This window comes from Bombus vancouverensis, chromosome 13 (genome assembly GCF_051014615.1).
Source record: "Bombus vancouverensis nearcticus chromosome 13, iyBomVanc1_principal, whole genome shotgun sequence".
Lineage (NCBI taxonomy): Eukaryota > Metazoa > Arthropoda > Insecta > Hymenoptera > Apidae > Bombus > Bombus vancouverensis.
Window position 1 is genome coordinate 841,060 of NC_134923.1, and position 17,707 is coordinate 858,766.

The following is a 17,707-nucleotide window of genomic DNA, read 5'->3' on the forward strand; positions in this document are numbered from 1 at the left end:
CTTTTGTAATTTAATATCAAAGTTACCAACTCCTAAACTTTAATTATTTTTTATTTAATAACTGACAGCGTTTTTATCACTTTCTTTTATTAAAAAATCTTATCATTTAATAATGTTTAAAAAGGAGAAAAAATAAGTATAATAATATTTTAAGTATGTGAAAAATTTATACAACAACAAACACATTACAACAAAAATGGGCGTTTCCCGTATCATAACGTATTTTATAAACCGCAAATTATAGAATTGGTTATAGTATACGTATGTACATATGTATATTCCTAAATTATTCCTAGATAGAGTCACTTTCTTCACCCCGATATTTTCAAATTCAAAGCCATAAAGGAATATATTACTTACCTTTCGGTGTTTTGCTATCAAAGTTCCATCGGGACCCCAAATAGTAGAGGTATTGTACAATTTATCGCCCTCTATTTCAGGCATCGTACCACCAACTACATAGATGTTGTTTTCTTTAGCTGCGTTCGATGAAGCAACGCTCGTTTCACCATCAGGAATACTCTCGGCGTATTTTGGAAAGTACTCTGCATTGCAATATTTCAATTAATGAAAAATAACTGTCTTTTGTTCCAACCATAAATTAAATTGAAATGTTTGTCAGATTTTTATTTTTAAATTATTAAAATAACTAAGTTTTATATTTCGACTTAATTAAATATGCAATTACTTAGCTAATAGTATATATAATAAATTGTTTCTACAGGTCCAAAATGAAAAATGAATATTTAGAAATATTTAATTACGACAATGCTATTTGTGTTAGCATCAGTGGCTTGTTACTCAACGACTTTGCTAGTACTTTTTGAAACATAAAGTTAGTTTTCAATTAATACTTATACTAGAGGCGGAATTATAAATGCAAAATAATTGATAATACTAATTTATAAGTACCTAATTATTAGTATGTTAAAAAATATATTTATACAAAAATCACGATAATCATGAAAATGGGGAAATCCTATATTCTCGAATCAATTCACAATTTATTTTGTATATTAATTAGATTCCGCGCTCATCAGTACGTACTCACTGGCGACATCGAGAAAATGTATCGGCAATTCCTCGTACGACCAGAGGATCGGAAATATCAAAGGATATTATGGCGCAGCGCGAGTGGAGAAACAGAAACATATGAGCTTAACACCGTAATACTCTTATCATAGAAATAGAAGCAGTCCTCAATTCCCGCCCGCTAACTCCTATCTCCACCGATCCAAATGATCTCCTAGCCCTCACTCCCGGACATTTCCTCATTGGCGATTCATTAATGTGCTTACGTGATCGAGATTTCAGAGACATTCCATCGAACCGACTCTCCAAATGGCAGCATATCCAACAGCTTAAACAACATTTTTGGAACCGCTGGCATAAGGAGTATTTGAACGAGCTAACCAACCGCAATAAATGGAGCAAGGGTGGACACAGCATCCAAAAGGGCACAATCGTCATCCTCAGAGAGGACAACGTTCCCTCCATGCATTGGCCTCTGGGCCGAGTTATCAAGGTTCATCCAGGCGCCGATGGTGTCATCCGGACAGCTACAGTTCAGACGGCAAAGAGCATTTTGGATCGGGGCGTCAAAAGGCTTGTCCCACTGCCAATTCAACCCGATCTCGAGAAACCCGAACAACTAGCCACCGAGACGAAATAAGATGGGAATTTCAGCCACACCTCGCTAGTTTGATCGGTACCCTCTCAACGGGGGGAGAATGTTACGCCATGCGGCTTACCATAGGTCATATTCTTAACTATCGATCGCGGCACTATAATGTCGCAGACGGATCGTCGCGTCTGCCCGGCAAACAAACATTGTAGTGGCAAGCGCGTGGTTCATTAAGCAGGGCGACTTCCAGAAACGTCGACTCGTGGCCCGTATTTTACCTCGCAGTAAAAGAATGTGGCGTGATCCGAACGTAGTGGGGGTCGCCTTCCAGAAAAAACGAAAAAAATCGAAAGGCGTTCAGAACTTTTCGAGAAGTCGAACCGTCAACACATGTGGTATGTCGCGCATTACTTATCAACCAAAACGCAGTTATATTTTTTTTGTTCCTTTTATATCTTTCTAGTTAATAAGTTGTTGAAATAAACATTAATTTATTTGTGTTAATTCTGTGGAATTTCATTGAACTACCCTTATTATCATAATCGAAATAAGGGGATCGATCAGTTCGTGGCGTCGATTATTTAATCGTAACGGGAACTTACAACTCTCGTTGACGTGCTATCTCGCGATCGCGTCTCTCCGCGAACGGTCGAAACAAAATGATTCACTAAAAACTGTCCTGAATTCCTAAGAATTTATTTACCGCAAAACTGACAAAGTGTTTATTTAAAAAATGAGGTTGAAGGTAGTCCTTTTCTTTCATTTCATTCATTTTCATTTTCTTTCTTAAGTATGGCTAACACAATATCTAATCAATTAAAATTTTATATTTTCACGTGAAAAGTTTCTTTAGATAATTATTATCAACATGATGACTAACTCTTACGGATTAATACGTGTCTGTAGGGCAATCCGGTGGACTTGATCGGCTTTTTACTTCGAAAGTTGAGTAATCGGTGTCGCTTTCTTACGCATCTTTGAACTGTATAAATGTTTTAAAATTGTTTGATCCAGAATGTACCACACCGGACAATCAAGAAGGCAGGTGCCTTGACTACAGAAAATGTAAACCTCTGCAAGAAATATGGCAGATACAGTACCGTACAGCCACCGATTTTTATAGACGATCAGTGTGCAGATACCAGGGCAATGTTACGATCGTTTGCTGTCCGAACGATCCAAACAAAGAGAAGAGAGAAATTTTAATAAAAACTGTGTATAAGTATAAGGCTTTGCGACCACCATACTGTGGTTTTAGCAACGTCTCTCATACCAGGGTGGTCGATGGTAAACCAGCTGAACTTGGTACGTTTTATGTCTTTCTTTCCGATTAATAATAAGCCATTTACTGCAAAGAATGAACTTTAAAGGCATTAAACAGCACATCAATGTACATTTCAATTAGACTAAATAATAATGCTATGATTTTATCGGTAGTAACTTTACTTATTAACTTGAATTATTTCTTTCTTTTACTTCACGTTAGGAAGAGTATCTTTTTGCTTGAAATAAAAAATTGATATAGGAGTAATAATATGGATAGAGATCAAAAACTGTTAGGGCAGAAATTACACGTTTGAACTTTATAGTTCAGTATACTTCAAATAGAAATTATATAGAATTATTTAATAATTTGTATTCCACTGGAATAAAAATTTAATTTCTGTCTTTATCAAATCTCTATTTGAGAGTATTTGTATGTATGTACTTATCGTCTGCTGTATGATCGAATATCGAATAGGTAATAATCGTTGTTACTCGTTACGTGAGAAAAAATTATGTATATTCACAACTATGACTATTGCATTTTAGGCGCTTGGCCATGGATCGCTGCATTAGGTTTTCGTAATCCGCGACACCCAGACAAACCACTATGGAAGTGCGGAGGTTCCCTGATATCGGCTATATTTATGTTTAGTAACCAGTAATTCAGAGATCGGTATTCATGGTTACTATAACGAGGCTGTAGAAACGCACCCTTTCTTCTTTGCAAATGGTCCTGTATTTATGTCTAAGCCGAAACTGGAACCTCTGAATAATTTAGATTTATTCTTGTTATTTTCTAAAATACTTATCTACAGTATAACATAAGGAATGATACCATATCGCACCTAATCAAGTGCCTTAAGAAACATCAACAGGATATCACAGTAATCCCTTATCGACTGATATGTAAGTAAAAGTTATGTGTCATTGTTATACACAGTTATTTATCATTTTCTATTAATTCAGTTGTAGCCACTACAATATCTACGACACTGGTAGTAATTATGAGAACAATAATGATGTTCTATAAGAGGAAATGATGATTCCGAACAAAAACTTACAGGTAAGTCAATGTATATGTTATTTGCCATTTGAAAAGAAAGTTACTAACTTAGAATTTTTTGATAAATAATAATTGTGCAAAATATATTGGATTTCAAATTTGTCAAAAATTGAAATTTAAGAAGCATTGTAATAATATAACATTAATATTTTGATTTTTCAGGAGATATCATGCGGTGGATGGATAATATGTTAAAAATATTAAGCAGTATATGAATTTTCATATTGCATAGAGATAACAAAATGAATTTTAAAAAAATGTCGACATGGTAATAAGAAATAGCATCATGACAAAGAATATATAAAGACAGTTTCATTTTTTATAAATAAAAATTTGTTGTTCCAGATTTTGAAATGTAGTGAAACGTTTAATTAGTATCTTAATATCTTCAAATAATTATTATTTTAGAATCAATTGTAATTGTATCATACGTACTTTTGAATTCGTGCAAGAACATATGTAATTTTGAAGTAGTTATTATTAGGAAATTGTTAGATGCGAACAGTATGCGAAATGTTAGTATGCAGTGTAATAATTATCAATCAAAACACAAGAATTAAATTCTTGAGGAAAAAATTTCCGGAATTTCTTATTTACACGATTATAAAGAAATCCATAATAAAAAGGAGCTGCTTTCTAATACTTCTCTTCCTTGTAATGCCTATGTTAATGATAACGAGGTTCGACTTTTTGTTTTTAGAGGGATACTGGAAAATTTGAAAGTACAGTACCATTGGGAAGAAAATCACGATATTGAAAACGATATTTGCAAGTAAATTTCCAAAAAATCTGTTTTCAAATTTTCGCTTTCTATTTCACATTAAAAGAAAGGGAGGGCTGCCTTCTTTTTCTGCAAGACAAAACAAACATTCTGAATCTCGTATCAATGAATGATGTCAATGAGTTATTTTTCTTTTCAGATTGAACAATATTCCAGATTTATTCATAATTTCATACTACGCGAAGAATAGACTTTCATAGGTATATAAAGGAAATATTAAGTATAGGAAAACTCTTTTTCGTTGTAGGTGACATATGCTTCACGGTTGAACACATATAAATGAAAAAGTACTCTTATGGAGAAAAAGAATTGATACCTTCGATTGACATTAGATAATGTATATAAACTTATGAACAATCACTATCAGTTTGTATTTTAGGTGCACACGCAGATTTGTTGGAGTTCTTATAAAATGTACTTCCTGTACGAACGTTTTATTCTTCCAAATTTTACGATACTATGTCTCATATAATAACTATATGGATTAAACGTAATATAAATGATCCGAAAATAGACTCGAACGACATTAATTGTCTTTCTATTTATACCAATATCGAAAATACAAGTAAAGCCGGAGCAATAGTATGCAAGAATGGACTATTTATTATTTTAAAGCAAATCATAGCATATTCAGAATGCACAGTATTATCATGAAATGTAAATGAATCAGTTGTAAACGAACGATTTTACTGTAAAATCGTTGCCTCCTTTTTTTCATCTGAAATATAGCAGCAATGAGTACATTCTTTTAATATATAATAAAACGAGATATCTTTATAAAGTTACATATGTCATCACTGGTAACTGTTATCTCGTATGACACCAAATATACCGTTAGTATGGAATGATATTTTTATGAAGATATACTTTAATGATAGATTTTATGAATGAAACGTTATATAAGAAAAATTATCTCTTGTCATTCTATGAAGTGTAGTAGCTAATGAAGATTAATTTTACGAAGTATTAGAGCAAAAGAGAATTAAAAAATTAAAAAGATCTAAATAAGATTGTTCGTGTGGCTTAATTATCTCAATTCTGGTACACCACTTGTTACATTCTAACTAATTAGCGCTAAACAATAACTTGCAAATATTAAAGATATTAACACCTTAATATTAACACCTAAAGGTTTTCAGGAAATTTTATAATATTTGATTATTGTATATCTAGTCATTGATTGATAAAATTTCTTGTATAAGCATAGATCGAGGTTGACGTCATACGCAGATTGCATATCATTGACAGGTATCGTTTTAATTTATTTTATGGCTAGAATCATTTGAATATTATACGAATAATTATTTCCATTCGAACGATTAATAAATCACGTACCTATAAAAGATATATTATGAAAAAGACGTGACGAAACAAAAAAATATTGGAAATTCCGTTGTCATTAGATCAATTATTTTTGCAATGATTTTTATTTCCATGTAATTACATATGAAATGGGTAATTCATTAACATCTCCTCGAATCGAATATAATTCGTTACACTTCACAACGATTCAAATAATGGACGGGAAATATATAATAAGTTTCCTGTCCTTGCGTTAAAATAGTACTGTACAAATCAGATGATACAGGAAATACCCAAAAAACCCAATTACATCCACATTGCATGACAGCACACTTGCAATGGATTTTTGTGATTTCAATGTCACAGACAATGACACAACTAATCAGAACACGTTCGAGGCTATAGACATTGAAATTACCGCGTGTTTAATACGTTTAAAGCATAAATCTAAATTTCACGCGATTATTTCTTTGTACATTGTGAAACTCTTAAATTATCTTAATCGAATAAATAATCCTAATGTAATAAAACATCTTGAAATAGACCTAGATATCTGAAACAGAAACTCGAAGGATAAGAAATCCTAAAAGGTACTAATCCTAAAATAACAAACTCCTAAATAATAAACAAGTGATAAAACCTGTTATAAATAATAAACCTTACCTGGAATAATCAAATCCTAACTAATCGAAAATAAAATAAGGCAAGCAATTCTTAATCTTTCAAGTAATTTTTCCGAAAACACAGAAAGATAGAGAAATTAAAAAGACGCAGCACAAATTGCAGCACAATGAAAGTTTCAGAGCGATGAATACGATCGTATTAAACTAAATAATTTTCAAAAGTGAAATTACACTGAAACGTATATCGATGATATTTGTCATTTCTACGATCTGTTTCGCTTGATCGTGCTTCTTTTCTGATGTAAATTCAATTTATAATACGAACTAAGTTTCCTTTATTATTATTAGTCCTGCGTCTTTTTAATTCGTCACTTCTTTTATTTCAGAACAATGATGGGCTCCAAGATGCTGTTCGGATGTTTGGCGTTAATTGCTTTTCTGCATCCATTAGTTCACGTTTGTACTTCGAGTAGTACAGCTCAAGGTTTGTACTTCGAGTTGTCTTTTTCCATGCACTTCAAATTCCAATACGATCTGGTCACGTGGCCTTCGTACAATTTCGAAATTTTACCTGTTTGGTAATCGTCAATGAAAAAAGAAGTTATGCGTGACCTCAACACACTGAAACAATTTTTATGATTCTTTATTTGCCGGTTGGTCAGCAAGTTAATGGAAAAATTTCACTTAACTATTCGCGTTAATTTCTTCGGTTTAACTTTTGGGAAATGCTTCGTTAGCTTCGGGAATATTCCAACGATTCGTTTTACGTACAAAATAAGCATGATAAATATTACATCACGGTAATGAAAACTATTGGCGTAATACCTAAGATAAAGATGCAGAGACATTCTTAGAATTTCTAATGACACCTTTATAGATTTCTCGTTTAATATCGCTACTACATTTGAATCACTTTTACCTAACGGTGTCACATAGTCTCGTTGGAAATTTGTCAAATTCCTTAAAATGATCACTGAAAATTTTCCTAAATTTCCAAGAATTTATTTATCACGAGGTAAAGAAAATGTGTATTAGAAAGATGAGATCGAAGGTTTACCATTTTTTCAATTATGGCGAACGCAATATGTAATCAATGAAAATATTATATTTTCACGTTGAAAGTTTCTTCAGATAATTATTATCCAGATGATGACTAACTCTTACGAATTAATGCGTGTCTGTAGGATAATCCGGTAGGCTTGATCCGCTTTTTATATCGAAAGTTGAGCAATCGGTGACGCGTTCTTATACACCGAACCGCGAAAAGCAAAATTTCATATGATCTCACCAATTTCGGATGTCAGTCAAATCAGTCAAATCAGTCAAATAATAAGTTCGCGTTAATATACACGTTCGATTTTTGAAAAGCTTGTTCAATTTAATAAGAGTCTTGGTAACAGGCTTATGTTTTTAGACCTAATTGGTTGTTTTCATTTACAAGTATCTCGTGTTAAAGTACTCATAAAATGACATTAAAATCAGAAAACTAATAACTGAAAGATTATCATTTTTCCTCTGTGGTAGTTTACATATAACATAATGCAACTAACATGTCACGATTAATGCAAAATAAATAAATTACTAATATAGACATTTTTTTAGTAATTTGTATAATCGTGAAACGAATTGGACTTTCTAAAGGCAAATATTAAAGGAAACATGGAATTGATGCCAAATCTATCACAAATATTATTTATACTACTTATTTGCGCAGTTTGAAGCGAATCAAATTGATGAAGGTTTCTTTGTTACATGTTAATTTACATTTTAAAAGACATAACAGGCACGCTAATTAGTTTGCTTAAGATACTTTCGAGATACCAAGTTAGACGCGATTCCATGAAATCATATCAATTTTACGATGATATTTTTCTATCAAGCATGCAATTATAACCGTATCGTTGATTAGTGCATACAATTATCCATGTACATTCGTCTTTCCGAGTACCGCGCTTCAATATTGCTAATTTCAATTTCGTACATTAATCTTCGTAAATGCTTGAAAATGCTATATAACTGTATCAGCTTCTGTTAAAAACATTTTATAGTAAAATCTCTATAAATTTGTAATATTTTTTAGACAATTTGAATTCATTATATTATACATCATACATTCTAGTCATTTCTAATTAAGTTACTTTTGCGATGTTTATTTACATTTTATGTATATTCTTATAACTCTCTCTGTTACGGCGCGTACGATGGTCCGTGCGCCGTCTGAAACTTTATACTATATACTGATCTACTACATACTATATCCTATAAACTGAATCCTTTGACGTAATCTTAATAGCTTGAAGGAATCTCTAACCCTGTAAGTGTTTTCGGTTTATGGATGGTCCTTAGAACAATGCTTAGGTTTATTGCGCACTCTTACAAATAACGGAGAAAGCGGGTAGTTATTTTTCCAATAAACAATGTCACCCACGAGCCACGTTGGTAGGAGGCTTCCTCCTCCTATCTTCATTCATTAACGTTGGCTATAATCAATGGGCACCCTCACTTTCCTAACGAAAAGTGTGAACAACGAATCCGCGTTCTTCGTTCAGAAAGCACACCCACACTGAGATTTCCTCTCGTGGCGGCACACGAGAACGCAAATCTCACCACTCGAAACCAACTAGTGTCGGATGACGGCAGCGCAGTGGTTAGCGCCAGTCGACTGTTGACCACCGAGCGGGACGGACCCCTCGGAGCGCGCGTCGGAGTAGACTAACATCCACTAAAGTAGAAGGATCAAGTGACAAAATAGTGACAAAATAGTGAAAAATACTGCATCCTCATCATCTCCATAAATACAAATAAGAACAAAAAGAAAATAAAATAAGATAAGACAAAATAAAATTGTACAAAAAAAATAAAAGCCACCGATAATGAAGCCAAGAGCAACGAAACGGAACCCACCGCAGATCCAATGAAAAAAGCAATCAAGAGAAAAATAATTATACATAAAACAGCCAGGGAATTCAACAGTATCTTAAGACTCCCCGCTCAAAAGACGCGGAAACTCAACCCACAACCTAACCTGGTGGCCAGGGCAAAAAGTCTAGCAAACACCCCAAGAAACACAGCTATAGATCATCACCCCAGCCAAGAAGAAAAGGCTAACGAAACCAAAAACATGAAGCCCACAAGAGCTACTTCGCCTCCAGCGATAGTAACAAAAAATAGGTTCAGTATATTACAATCTGAACCAGAGCCTCATCCACAACCGGGACCATCAAACTCCACGTGGAAATCAACGCTAGAGCATATAAAAAAGAAAAACGAAACATTACGAGGCAAAACGGGAAGACACGGTCCCACCACGTCACCGGAACAATCGGCGCAGCAAGGGCGTCGCACCCCACCGTACAACCCAGAAGGCCCGGCGCCTCCAACACCGCCAAGGGGGGACCGAGCACCGGACGGACGCCCCACCGGATGCTCCGCGGAGGAACGCACGAGCACCCCACCCACCACAAAAGACAACAGGCCACCACCCATAAACATACTCCTACAAGACCCCAAGGACACGGTAACGCTCATAGAGAAAGTAGCGGGCATCAATCAGTTCCATATTAAAAGAATACACTCAGGTAAACATGTACTCTACCTCCGAAACCTACCCGATTTCCACAAAGCAAAACAAATACTCCTCTCAGCTAACACAACCTTTTACACGTACACACCCAAAACAGAGAAACACCATACATACTTGTTAAAAGGTCTAGACAATAGCTACACTGAAACAGAAATACTCACAGACCTACAAGCTCTACAAATAGACGACGTCCAATTTACAAAAGTCTCACGATTTACGACAAAAAAATCAAGGGAGAACAATATATTGCTCCCAATCTACATAATACAGCTATCCCCCAACAGCAATACAAGCAACCTACTAAAAATAAACTACTTTAACTACTACAAGATAAAATGGGAAAAAATAATAAAAAAAAAGGATGACATAACTCAGTGCCACAAATGCCAGCGAATAGGCCACACAGCGCAAAACTGCAACCTAAACTACCGCTGTGTTAAATGCAGTGAGCCCCATGGCCCAGGCGACTGCACAATAAAAAAGGAAAACGCAGTAACCAAAGACAAAATATTCTGTGTCAACTGCAAAAACTATGGACACCCCGCGTCATACAAAGGTTGCCCCAAACTCGTAGAGCTCCGTAAAAAGGTAGCAGATAAAATAAAAAAAGACAAAGAAGCAAAGACACAACGAATTGCCCAAATAAGCCGCAAATACGTCCCAGAACTAAAGTTCTCTGACGTAGTGAAGCAGCAAACAACACTAAATCAAACAACCAAAATCTCCCCACAATCAGCAAACTTAGATCCGCGCTCAAGCCAAAGCCCAATCACAATCGATAACTCCCCCCATCTAAACATTATAAACGTTATCGAAGACTTTAAAAAAGGTATCCTCCAAGCGTTAAAAGAACAACAAACGCAACTAAACGAAATAAAAAACACTCTATTAACGCACGAAGAAAGGATCGACGCCATCTTCAGCACTTTCATTAGTACAGACGACGAATAACCAAAACACGCCAAACCAACCATCACAGCAAAAAACAAATAAATTTAACCTAAAACATCTGAAAATAATCGCAATAAATGCTAACTCTTTAATTTCAAACCAAAAAAGATACAGTATGCTAACCCTATTAAATAAAGAAGCCCCCGATATAGTACTCATCTCAGAAACAAAGCTAAACAAAAGACACAATGTACACTTCAAAAACTACACCATGATAAGACACGACAGACCGAACGCCAGTCAAGGAGGAGGAACAGCGATCCTCATAAAAAACCCTATAAAATACAAAACGATCCTAATTGATAAAATAACACGTTTCAGAACCTTAGAAACAACGATCATAAAAATAAAAATAAGCAATAAGGAAAATTTATTTATCACTGCAGCCTACGCAACCTACGGAAACCAGAAAGAATTTAACTACGAATTCAATAACCTTTTCGAACTCTTGCAGCTCAACAAACCGGAAAACTACTATATAATAGCAGGAGACCTTAACGCAGAACACACAAGCTGGAAAAACGAAATAAACAACACGAGAGGCAACTTCATTAGAAACTGGCTAGACAATAAAAGCATCCACTACAAAACAAACTTATACAGCTCCGAGCTACCCTCTTACCCAAAAGGAGGCTCATACCTGGACATATGCCTAGCAGATGCGCGACTAAAATTCCAAAACCTACGTCCAAACAATACCCTAAAAACCTTAGCCTATGACAGTGACCATAACGCCCTAGTATTTCAAATTAACAAAAACACATCTGACTTCCTAACTCTCGAAACCCAGACCGAGACACCCAGGTACAACTACAAAAAGACAGACTGGAAAAAGTTCCAAAACATACTCGAACAAAACTGCGACCTAGAGATCTACAACAACGTCAACCTAACAAACAGACAAATCGACTCATTCCTAGACGAAATAGAAAAACACACACAAATCGCCCTCCAAAAATCCGTGCCAATCATAAAACAAAAAAATTCATGCGAGCCCTATATAAACAATAAAATAAAAGATCTACAGCGAGATAAAAGCTACATACTGTCCAAAATAAACAATATAAAATTTAACTATTCTTACGACAAAAGAGAAGAATTAGAATTCCTAAAGTTCCTACTACACAGAATAAAAGCGCAACTGAAACAAGAATTCGCAATTTCTATAAACCATTACTGGACAAACAAAATAAAAAACATCTCCAAAAACGACTCAGCCATCATGTTCCCACAAATAAATCAAATCTTTAGACCAAAAGAACAAAACCCCATCCCACCTCTCAAATTGCCCCCAGAAAATGCCTCCCTCATCCAAGAAGCAGGTATAACGATACACAACACCATCAAAGACACCGAGGGTAACTTCATAATAACTAAAACAACAGAAAAACTAGACATTATCGGCACCCACTTTTCCAAAATACATACGCAAAACGAACACATGGGCCGAGAACAACTAAACAGAATTATCATCGCCGAAACAAACAAACTCAAAAATGAAATGGAACTAGATAAAACGCTAAACAAAACAGTCTGCACATTCTCAAACGAAAACACCGCAGACAACCCCAAACAACCAGATCCAGAAATAAACTACTTCACAAATTACAATCAACTAAACACAATCCTCTCCAAACTAAACAACAAAAAATCCTCCGGCTTCGACGGCATCCCAAACATCTCACTCAAGCGCCTACCGAACAAAATAAAATGGTACTACACAGTACTCTTCAACAATGCTCTAAACAACACATACTTCCCCAGAAAATGGAAAAAAGCCAAACTGATAGCTATAACAAAAAAGGATAAAGACGGCTCATCGCCCGCAAACCTACGACCCATAAGTCTCCTCCCCAACATAAGCAAAGTATTCGAAATAATCATAAACAACCCCCTAACCTCCTTCTGCACAAAAAATAACATAATCCCAGAGAATCAATTCGGCTTCCGACACAAACACTCCACAATCCACGCAATAAACAAACTCACGTCGGACATCTGCTGGGCTCTAAACGCAAAAGAACGAGTTGCCGCCTGCTTAATAGACCTCGAAAAAGCCTTCGACACAGTCTGGATCCCAGGTCTCATATACAAACTGATCAAAAAAAAGTTCCCTAAACACCTGATTAAAATAGCCTGGGACATGATCACAAACAGAACATTCGTAATGACTGAAGGTTCACACTCATCAAGCAAAGAATTCTCCATAAAAAACGGTCTACAACAAGGTACAGTGAATTCCCCGTTACTTTTCAGTATTTACAACAGCGACTTACTAAACCTCTTTGAGCTCAATACATCCACCCATAAACGCTCCATAGCCTTCGCAGACGACCTAATCATATACGTAACAGGCCGCAAAACCAAAACTATAAAAACGGAACTCCAAGAACTCTTTGAGAAAATAAACGACTATTACCACGCATGGAAACTAAAAATCAACATAAGTAAATGCGAAACCATACTGTTTAGACCCAAGTCAAGTGAAATCGGCCCAATAGAAAGAGAACACTGCAAAAAATTTCAGATAAGAGAAAAAACAGACAAAGGGGCCCTCATACCACACAAAAATTGCGTAAAATACTTAGGGGTAAACATAGATTACAAATTAAACTACAAGCAGCACACCGAAATTCAACTTACCAAGGCCAATAAAGCATTCTGGAAAATGAAAAAACTATTCCACTCCAAACATCTCGACAGCAAAGTAAAAATCCTATGCTACCAAGCACTAATCAGACCGATCATAACCTACGGCTGCCCAATCTGGTACAACATATCAGCCTCCCAAATGGAAAAAATTCGCATATTCGAAAGAAAATGCATCAGGGCTTGCTTGAGCACAGATCCGAACACAGCGGATTCAAAAAATACGTAAAAAACAAAATAATATACGACCTAGCCAACGTTCACCGCATAGACTGTCACATCCTAAAGCTAATACGAAACCACTTCGCGCAAGCGGCAAAGATAAAAGAAAAGAGTTTAATCTTCAGCTGCTTATTTCCAAATGACACATATTACAAAAACACTCTGACAACAGGCTACATCCCGCCGGAAGCTTTCCCATACCTTGACGGAAAAAACTACCTACAAGACCAAAATAACATCCCGATAATTTATCATATAAAGAGAAAAATAGGGACCCAAACTATACTTTACGAGGAAAACCTAGACGGTCAGACCGCAGACACTAGATGGAGATACAGCATGGCCCTCCCCCTGAAAGACACCAAAGACAAACATAGAAAAAATTCAAAAAAATATTGGTGGATACTGAACCCATAATAAAATAAGAAAGAAAATCTATTAAACCGATAAAAATCAATTCTGCCCCCGCACAACACAGGTGCAAACATTGTAATCTTCGCAATCCTCCTTCTTTTAAAAGAAACTTATTTATTTAACATCCCCCCCCCCCGCCCCCTCATCCCCCCCCCAAATTCCACATCACCCAAAAACATACTACCGAAGCGTCCTGTTTTTGCGACCCAGTTTCCAGGACAATAAAAACAAGTAAAAACAAAATCACATAGAAGCTCCGCTCCTCCAGCGGCTTAAACCAAAAGATATATTCAACACGAAAAATGTAAAGCGTCGACACATATTACAGCATGGCTACGTAGTACCGTTGTGTATCGGTACCTTTGCCTAAGATATCATTATATAAATTCACCGTTTATTGTGAACACTATAATGTATTTATAATTGTATATTGGGTTTTAATAAACAGTTTAAAAAAAAAAAAGTGGTTAGCGCCATAGAGTACAAACGTTCGGATCCCGGGTTCAAATCCCGGCGCCTCGTACTTTTCCAAAGTCCGATTTTTCTTCCACGACATCTAAATAAGAAGGAAATACAGCAGTACTACACCCCGGCAAGCGACATCTACAGCCAGCAGCCTACAATTATCACGGATATATGAAGGAAGACGGAGAAAAAGAAGAAAAAAAGTGTGTTTCGTCCAGAGCCTGCTAGTGGACTCATCAGTAAGGCTTACCTAGCAGGCTCATGCCTTAGACACAATGGAAGGAGGGGGAAACAAAGCTATGTACATGGCAGAGACATTGAAGACGGATTCCTCCCTCCCACGGCCGGACACTGTATCCAAGGCCGGTCGAATCTCCTACCCTCTCTTGCGACGTATCCCAGTGGAGCGGCCCCACTCTTAATCTAGTTTGGTGGGAAAGGTTCGCGTACACACCGTGTGTAAGAACTATTAAAAACCACACAGTGTATCGCGACTACCTTTCTACTACTTAACCCAAGTCCTATATTATCAGTCTTAGGTCCGAGGCGGCTCCTGTCACGTAAAGTTGGTACTTGGGTGGTAGTAAGAAGGCTGAGTCGTAACCCAACTACTTATTTTCCTTTATAAAACTTTATTATAAACACTTACAAAATAACACCGAACCGGAGAATAGGGGTTGTATGAGTACAGCAACTAGAAGAGGAACAAGAACTGCCCGAGCTGGGTGAAGTCTCGGTTTATATACGTTTTGGTTTTAGGATGTTGAGGGGATAGGTGTAGGTTATGATGTAGAAAAGTGTCCGAAGGTCGGGGTCCATATCCTATCTCTGATGTGGACTTTGGTGCATCACAGTCTTGGTGTATGCTATGATGATAAGGTGGTGATGTATCCAAAAGTGTCCAAAGGTCGGGGGTCCATATCCTATCTCTGATGTGGACTAAGGTGCGTCACAGTCTTGGTGTATGCTATGATGATAAGGTGGTGATGTGTCCAAAAGTGTCCGAAGGTCGGGTGTCGATGTATTATCACTGATGTAGGTTGAGATGTGATTGATGTCACATACCCCCCTCTTTAGATTGATTTTGGTCCTCCAAAATCTTAGTGTTTCCTCAGTATGGAGCGATGGAATTGGACTCTGACTTGTACTTGTTCTTTTTCGTCGTGGTATATGCTTTTGCTATTTCAACCTGTGAAGGTTGTTGGCTGGTTAAATTTCGACTACGATTAATAGGGATAATTTGCTAAGTTTGACGAAATGCCGCAGTATCACGTGTTGAATCTTTTGTAGACTTTCTAACAGCCTGTGATATAGAATGAGTTAGTGGTCTTTGAATAATGGTTTTATACTATCTTGTTGTTTCTTTATAGTTTGATTGTTATCCAGTTGTTCCTTTGATACTTGCATTTCTTTGTTTTGTTTAGCAATTTCTAAAGCCTTTTCAGCATCTACAACTGGTTCTTTTTCCATGCATGTAATTTCTTCTTCAACCAGTACAACTGTGCTTTCCTCTATAGTTCGTGTTTTTGTGTCATTTAGTAAACTTTTCAATTCAATTTCCACAGTATCTGGAGCTTTAGATATCGACTGACTGTCATCTTCTGCATTTTCAATGCCCCAATCATCAAAGATATCCTGAATGACACTTCTTTTGTTAGTTATGCGCACTTTATCTGCTTCATTTATAGATTTATTCCTTCCTTCTGTATTAGCAACATGTATAAGTACGACAATTTTATTATGAATAATTTTCTTTTCTACATTAATTTTATGTGAACTATTAAAAGATCAATCTTGCCATTTCCATTTGTTGTTTCTTGTTATTCTTTTCTTTAATATCAATGTCATCTGCAGTTTCTAGATCACTAATTACTCCTGAGATAATAGGAGTTATAGAATCGTTTCTTGTCTTTGTATGATTTAATATGTCATAATTGTATTTCTGGCTACAATTTTCAGAAACTTCTCGAGCCACAATTTCTGTTGAAATTACTTCTATAATTGTTCCATCACTTTCTCGTGCTTAACCTATCGAATTAAATTCTTCATTTACAATTTCAGCGTTCTTCATTCCTTTTTGTTCTGCAGAAGCATTTTTTTTTCTTCATTGGAATTTACAACAGCATCCTTTTCATGTACAGTTAAAACAATATTTTCTTCTGTACTTTCATTCATATCATTAATATATAGTAGTTTCTACAGTCAGTACCATTACTTCTGAACTACTATCAACTAGTTTAGACAAATCTGTGTCTGTATCCGTGACATGCAATGTTTGGGCTTTATCATCAAAAGTTTCACCAAGTGTTTTAATTAATGTTTGACACTGAGCATTAGTAACACTATCGATGATTCTACTTTATTAATGTCACTGTGCACTTCATCTAGTTGTTCCATAGTAAAACATCAAGATTGTTACAATTACTTAAGAAGTCATGGATTGTTATTTAAATATTTACTACACTTTTCCATCAATGTAACCCTTTATGGCAGTTTGACATTCTACAGAACACCAATGCTGTATCAGTTTATATTTTCCTTCATCATGAAGTTTTATTATATCGCCTAATTCTTCCTGATGTTTTTTTTTCTTTTTTTTCCATTTTCAAATAAGAGTGTGTTTTCTATGTGAATCTTTTAATTCTTGGTTCGCCTCGAGTAAGCGATTATTAACATCTTTGGAAAGTTTTTGGACGCTTTCCAGCTCTTTTCTAAGAAAATTATTTTGTTCGTTCATATCTTTTACTTTACCTTCAATTTCTAC

The 17,707-nt window shown here is 35.7% G+C and overlaps 1 protein-coding gene and 1 long non-coding RNA gene across 6 annotated transcripts in view; one reads left to right on the top strand and one right to left on the bottom strand.

Moving 5' to 3' along the window:
* The window catches only part of LOC117162612 (uncharacterized), a 57,473-nt gene that overhangs the window by 15,004 nt on the left and 24,762 nt on the right, over positions 1-17,707 (bottom strand). For all 4 annotated transcript variants that reach the window (XM_076623763.1, XM_076623764.1, XM_076623765.1 and 1 more), the window contains one exon: positions 361-545. The gene's annotated coding sequence lies outside the window, so the exon portion shown is untranslated. The remainder of the gene's footprint in view (positions 1-360; positions 546-17,707) is intronic.
* On the top strand, positions 3,537-4,593 carry LOC143303527 (uncharacterized). 2 transcript variants are annotated; one of them, XR_013059920.1, is made up of 3 exons: positions 3,537-3,796; positions 3,857-3,953; positions 4,116-4,593. It is a non-coding gene; the product is annotated as an uncharacterized LOC143303527 (long non-coding RNA). The 2 variants fall into 2 exon arrangements; XR_013059919.1 differs by having other exon boundaries at positions 3,537-3,953.